Below are 7,922 nucleotides of genomic sequence, written 5' to 3' on the forward strand. Positions count from 1 at the left end.
ATGATGAGAAACCACAAATATTTCTGATATTTTAATAGATTGTTTTAAGTTCTTTATCATCAAGTGACCACTGTAAAGGCAAATGGTGAACGGGCCATAGAGGAGATTGCACTGCATTTGGCATGACAACTGTGGGAAGGCGTGGCTGACTGGCACGCCCACTGTCACAATCACATTTCCACCGCCCCCCTTTTTCCCCAGCACCATCCCCTCGATTCTCCATCAACCCAATTGTAGTGACGTGTGTGCGAGGAACGCACATACGCAAAAAATGGGAAAAGAACCGGCACGATTGACCTACAAAACTGCAGGGAGAAAGGAGAGATAGTGGGGGGAAGAGCCTTTACACAGGGATTAAAAATTATCATATGGGTTATCCATTTCCTTTGGTTACTTTTTGTAACAATTTCATCTATGTTTTTGCTATAGATCATCATTTCTGATCATCATTTTATAGAAAACTCTTGGATTACCATTACCATTGTTAGTTTAAAGTGATAAATAAAAGTACTAACTTTGAGTTTGATTTCCATAAATATAAAAATACATCTCGCAAAGTTTTTCCCTGTGTACAAAGGGCAGAGTAAGTGGGATGTTCATGCAGGCATACAAATCAAAAGAAAATTTTTGCGAGTGAGTTTCGGCACAGAGCAAATCACATACATTTCCCTCAGTACGAAAAAAGTGTTTGCACTCAAATTACACAGGCAGCCTAATGGGCGAAAGAGATGGCCTTCGAGTGGCCGAAAGAGATGGCCAAGGAGAGTTAGGATCGGAATTAGTGCGGAATCGGAAACTGAGGTCGGCAAAATGCAGGCGCACAAAAGCAAACGAAATCGATTGGCGATTTGAATGGCACCCAGGCAAATGGAGTCTGGGGAAAAATACTTGCCAAAACAACAACAACAACAACAACAACAAGCGGCAGATGGAAAATTTGTCCAGCTCAGTAAGGGAAACCAAAAGGGAAAGTATAAGAAAAAAAACAACACTATGTGATTCTAAGATTTCCTTTTTGGGAATTGCTTGGGAAATGCAAGAAATGCTGTTAAAGATCCACCAAACTGATTACTTTGGGAAAAACTGGGAAAACTGAGGAAAGAGAAAACAAATTACAGCGAATTGCAGGTGGCGTGCATAGGAAGTATATGTGATATGATAGTTTTTTGTAAAGTAATTAATTATGATATATTAAAAGACTTTTTAGTTTAAATATGTTCAAGTTTTGTAATATTAGTCAATACGCCAACCAAGACCAAAGATTTCCACCTCTTAAATTGCTTAACTTTATTAATGAAAAGAAGTTATAAAAACTTCTAATTGAGATAGAAAATCAGAATCTATAGTATAAATTACGAAATTATCGATTAGAATTACAAATCAGAAAGTAGTTACTATCATTACCTAATGCTATGCCACTGGAAAACAAAAATCTTTCTTTTTTAAGTTCAAGTTTTTCTGATTTAGTAGATATAGAAATGTCCAAAATAAATCAAAATTCTCTTCTATTTTCTATTTTCACATTCAAACTATCTATTCCAAATGATACATCTGATACTTAAGCTTACTTGTTTATGGTATTAATTTCTCAAATGTGTTTCTAATTCGCAATCGCAATTTCTCCCTCAAAGTTGCTTTATTTGCAATACCATATCCGAAATTTCTGTCAAAATTCCTCCTGTAAGATAAACTTTTGTGTTTTGGAATTGCTTGGCATGCATAAACACTAAAAGTTTTGTTATGCCAAATGCTGGCCCTATCATCCATATATGCAGGAATAAAATGTTATCAAATAGTTTAAGGAACATTTCGTGTAAGTTATGTGCCCATTCTCTCTCCGCTCTCTCCCCCCCAACTTAGCTCCTCTCCCACCCCATATAATAACAATTATACAGTTGGTAGCCTCGGGTCTTAAGGGGTGTACGGGTGTGTGTCCCAATTTAGTTTGTTGTCTATTTTGTGTGCGACGTTAATTGCAGTGCATGGGTCAAATATTATTACTAATGCTACACAACTCTCCGCCCCAGAAGCCCCACCCTCTACCGACCTCCCAGGGGGCAACATATGTGTTTGGGGGTTGGGTGTCTGTGTGTGTGTGTGTGTGCAATTTAGCACTCTGCGGCATTCAAGAAAAGGGAAGATGAAAAAAATTATGTGCCACCCAGCACTCCCAAAAGTACAAAAAAAACAGCAGGGGGGCAGGAGTTGGTCGGTGGGGTGGCTAACTGCATTCGCCGTTATGGAAAAGAGCGTGCAAATTGGGGTTGCGTGGTCACACTGGAAAAGTAAAAAGTATAACGATTAATAATAATATAAAATCTTAACAGTCTGAATTTATATCATTAAATATTAAAGACTTTAATTTTGAATTTCTAGAATATATTTTTGCCTTACCATCTCTAACTTCTTTCTAAATTCTAAAAAGATTAATCAAATTGTTTATTATATTATGAAATTATCTAAAAATAGTATCGATTAACTAATGTTTAAGTTGATTTTGATTTAATTTAATGACATTTTTCTCTCAGTGCATAAACAACAACAATAAATGACAATAAGAGCGCAGTTCAAGTGTCAGCCGTGGCCTCTTATTGTCACGCATTGTCGTCTACCCAGTACCCCAGCTCCTTCCTGCCACGCCCCTTCCACAATGGATGCCCCAAGGAATCCCCAACACTCACACACACACGCAAACATACTCATACCCATGTGTGTGGTGGCATTTCCGGTGTTCGTTAGAGGAAAGGGAAACGCTTGGGAAGAAGAGAGTGAAGCCCAATGTGCTTTTGGCATAAATTATGAATAAAGCGAGTGGGACACGTGTGTGTGAGTGTGTGAGTGTGCGTGTGTGGAAGAATGTTTTGTATGCCTGCGAATATGTGTGTGTGTGTGTGTGGGGGCGGGCGAGTGAGTTTGTGGTGAGTAAAATGAAGTAAAAGCGGCGACGGGAATGAAATGAAAGCAAGTGCCTTAAGGAGGCTTTGAAAAACTATCAAAGGAAATGCGAAGTAGGAAATTCTCTAACAAAAATTTTAAGTATTTCCTTCAGGCTAGAAAATGTTGATAATATTTTCCCAATATTTTAAAAACCTTAACAATTTTTATACTAAAAGAATTCTTTTTCTACCTTGTACTGATCTTCCTCTAATCTGATTACTTCTCAAACTCTTTGATTTATTTTTAAAAAATGTTTAATATTTTTAAACTAATTACTCTTTAATACAGAGTTTTTTTTGTTGCTCAAAGCTTACTTCGATATTAAAAAGGAACAATTTGACTTTGGCAAAATTGTATGAGCTGAAAAGTATGCTATGAATTTGGTGTGCTCCAATTGGACTTAAATAAGATTTCTAAAATCATTATGTCTCGGCCTATGGCCTTTTTATTATCATGAATTTGACTTGCATTTACAAAGAAATCTTCCTAATTTCAAATTACCAACTCTCTGCTTTCTGAGAAAGGGCATTCGAAAGGAAAGCTGTCCACTTTCATTTGGACTCTGACAGAGGAGTGAGAAGATCGCATGGGTGGTGCCCATAGGGGGTTCCTTTTCGTGAGGATGGTGCTGCTGCTGCCGATGAAGTGGGTGGCAGAGTGGCAGTGGGGCACGTTGCAAATATGTCTGGGCTGTAGGCAGCCGCAAACGAGCTTGACTTCGTTTCCAGAGCACCAAGAGAAGGGGCTCCAGCTTGTTTATAGTATCTCAATAATTAATGAGCTCTTAGGAATTTTTGTGGCAAACAAGGACAACGGAGGAGTGGCAGAAAGCAGCCACAAGGATGCCGAACAAAGTCAACTGCCGCGGATGGGAAAACTTAATGTACAAATATAATTTGCCGCACACACACACACACACACAAACACTTATGTGGCTGGCAAACCCTCGGACCAGAGTCGGAGAACTCATCATACCACTGAAAACCCCACCGACCAGCATTTTTGTTGGCCCGCAAGACGCTTTCAAAAACGCCACTGAAATACAAAGCTAGTTAGCAGACAGCTGAGAGCTCGGTAGTTGTCACCCGAAGTCAAGCAGTGAGTTCATATTTTATGAATATAACCATATTATATCAGTCCTAATGCTCCCGCCGCCATTTCGGCTCTTTGGAAAATGGAGACACAACCCAGACGAAAGACCAAAACGGGCACCAGATGGACCTACCAGCCAGACACACAAATACATCAAAGGTTGTTTTTTTTCGGTCATAAAGGAATTCCAAATAAAGGGAAATCAGAGATCTAGAGAACTCTATGATATCCTGTATTGGTTAGAAAAATTTATTTCAGGAAAACTTGTGACTAATTTGGAACTTCGCTGTGAAGCAAAAAAACTAACGAAATACTTTTATACTTTTTTTTATCCCTATTCTGATAAGAAGAAGGCCTCCTAATCATATGTTTTTTTACTTCCTTTGTAAAGCTAAACTTTATTTTGTAGTAAAATGAAAATTAATCGCCTTTATGCCTTGCAGTTCTCCTCTAAAGGATACCCTGTTATACGGTCCCAAAAAAGTGACTCGCTGCTTCCTGATTACTTATTCATTTGCCACGCTTTTAGCGCTGACTCCGTTATGTTTTGATCCCCCCTGACCCAGCCACCTGCTCCGTTGCCCTTCCCTTCCCTTCCTCCATCCTTTTTTTGGCCGCCTTTGATTTGCTTAATTTGTAAATTTGTTGGGTGACTACCCCCTTCCACAGTTGCCATTTTAGATGCCTTTCATGGCTTTTAAACGCTTTCGCTGCCATCAAATTGACCAAAGCGAAAAACAAAACAAAAAAAATTGAGGCAAATAAAAAGGAATCGCACTTAGGGTCTGCTGCTGTTTTTTGTGGCAAGTGCAAAATTTATGCGGTTACATGTGTTTTAGTGCCATAAAAAGACACAATGCATGACACATGCATATTTTATGGGATATTTTATAATCTAATTACCGCCTAATATCGTTCAAAAAAACAAAAAGATGAAAATGAAACACCCACACGTATGTTCTATACAAATGAGAAGCGATCGCACAGCTGGGACCTTGTCATAAGGATATATGGGTTTGAGGGAGGGGGCCCCGATTCCTGGGGGGTGGCATAAAAATGCCACAAAATTAGCTCAACGCGTTTGGGGCATTAAAAGCGGTTTTCAGGGTCCAAAAGCGTGAGCCGTTAAAATAAATTGCACAATACACACGCACACTTGCACACACACATTCGAAAGTGAGGGATGAGGTTGGGTGATGGGTGGTAACGAGGAGGTCGGAGTAGGTCACCTCCCCCGGCAAGCGCAGGTGTAAATGCTTTCAACGCCTTTTACGGGCAATCGAAGCACTGAAACAAAAGTTTTTAATATTTTTTAGGTTCCAAAAAGCTTATTTTGAAAATATTTTAATATTTAATTTATTTTTAAGAATTTTTGGTTTTTATTTTATATTTTAGAAGCCTAAGTGATCTTTCTTAGTTAAGCAACTCAATCATCCCACTTTCTTCCAGTGCCCCGCCAAACTCCACTCCCTTTCCTGCCCTTTCCCGAAGAAAGCGTCATATGGAGGTAGAAGAAGGGGAGGCAGGGAGAGCCACAAAGTCTCTGATAATAACAAAACACAATTTAACGCATTGGCGGCTACTTAAAACGCGTCGCATGGCCAAGCGATAAGAAAGCTGGCCCGAAAAAAAAGGGAAAATAGGGAAAGAGGGGTGTTAGCAAGGGCTGGGCAGTTGACCAAATGAATGTTAAGCAGCTTCGGGCCTACACACACACACACACACATACACACCACATATATGGCATCGAATGTTTTTCTCATTTAGACTGGTTATATTATCCAACGGGGATAAGGCAAAGACCCGGAACAAAGACAACAAACGGGGCACGTGCATGCCGAGAAGCCAAAAGAGGCAGTTAAAGCTGTTAAACTGCCATTTGACAGGCAAAGGACAATACACGACACACCCACGCAACCGAAAGCCACGAAACAGGACATGTTAAATTTAAAAGTAGCAGCAGTAACAGCACAAGTGGAAAACAATTTGGCAGTCATTAAAATGGGTAAGCAATTGCATATAAAATGAAATTGAAATTTAATGCAAGCGAAGGAGAGGAGACGAAGGCGATATAAAGTAACTGAATCCTTTTCCGCCGTTAAGGATAAAGGCTCCCAGATGCGTGCAAAGCTGCTTAACATATCATTAACACTCACTCCTTTGATGAACAGCTTTAAATGCGAATCTCTACACTCGGAGAAAGTCAAGAAACATTTTCATTATGATTTCCCCCTTAATGTTAACTACAATTTATGACCTTTTCATTAATACTTCTTTTGTTTAATTCTCCATTAAAATGTGACTTTAATTGAAAAGCCAAATTTGAGTACTGATCATTATGAGTCAATCATAATAATGGCCCATATAAAAACCACAAATGCCTGGGAAATCAATAGATTTGTCAATGAACCTATTCAAGGGTAACGAAGTCTTAAACTCATCCTGTGCATTCATCGTTTATTGATTAAGGTTCGGAGTTCAGGACCTGTTTAATATGCCATTGCCATTGCCATTCTTGAACTCAATTGAAGCCGAAGACCCATCAGCAGAAAGGTAAACACACTTCTTGGGCAAACAATGCTCATATCTCACCCTCCGCTACCAGACTCACATTTGCATGAATTTATTTATTTTATGTCTCCTCTATTATATGTTTGTCCATATGTAGGAATGACGATGTTTGCCTTCAGTTTATGGCGGCCAAACAATAATAACAACAACAAGAACAACAACAAAGCCTAAGATGAAGCCTCAAGGAGCAAAAACTGCACAATAAAATGCCAACCGAAATGCGTTTAAAGAGGCAAGCTGCCAGGGTGGGAAGCTCTACTACAATATTTATTGGTTTATTTTATGATCCTTTTTGATATGTACTTAAAGGAAATTTTACATTTATTGGTTTGACAACAAAATGCCCGACGAAGGACGACCTTGTTTTTTGGGGTTCACCCAACAGGGAGAATATTTAAGAGGGGTTTGGCTTAAGGAGAGGTTGGTCCAAAGTGATGGGTTCTTTGGTCCAGGGAATATGCCATTTTGTTGGTCTGTAATCTGCTCATTTGCTTATGAAATTATCCACCTCATTTGTTGCCCCTTTTTCTGCTTCCTTGAAGCTGCCCAAAACGCTTTTCTCCTGACCAACTTCCTGTTTTTCTTGGCAGGGCTGGCAATTTGTACTTTTCTGGATGTTTGCTTTTGAGTTGATTTGCCTTTCAAGGCAGAAAATGAGGAAGAATTTTATAATTTTTGGTTAATAAATTAATTTCTTGTTTAAGAATTAATTCTCATTAAGCAAACTTGCAGTTCTTATTTATTTTCAAACATATTTTGGATATTTTATAACCTTTTCTAAGTTCTCATCTTGGCATCTCTGTTTCTTAACCCTCTCTCCTTGGTCACTTTATGAGTTATGTCCCATGTCCAAGGATCACTGCCATTCATGTTTTTTGGGGTCATCTTGGCAGCTGTTTTACGCTCATTTGGTTTTTGGAAAATTGTTTGCCATAAACAGCCGGAGTTTTGAGTGTGGCAAACGTTTAATGCCGCCCAAAATGGCAATTACAATATGAGAGGGCGGCTTAAACACAAAAGGGTTTCCCCCAAATGAGGAGCGGAAATAAAGGAACCTTTCTTTCCCAGTTAACCACTTGTCAGGCAACAGCACTCGAGTGTCAATTAGATGCACTTCTTATGGCTGGCAAAGTGGGGGGGAAAGTGACGGAGTTCCTTAAGGGAAGTTCCTTGAGACTCCTTCAACCCTCTCGACTCGCTTACCTACCCCAAGATATTCCATTTGCTGTAATCCTTGAGAGCCCTTATAGCTGACGTCATCGGTTGAAGTTAACTCCCCTCGGTTTGCCAAGGCCAGGTGGAGGGGAGGCAGGCGTGGCAGT

This window comes from Drosophila eugracilis, unplaced genomic scaffold (assembly GCF_018153835.1).
Source record: "Drosophila eugracilis isolate 14026-0451.02 unplaced genomic scaffold, ASM1815383v1 contig_2154, whole genome shotgun sequence".
NCBI lineage: Eukaryota > Metazoa > Arthropoda > Insecta > Diptera > Drosophilidae > Drosophila > Drosophila eugracilis.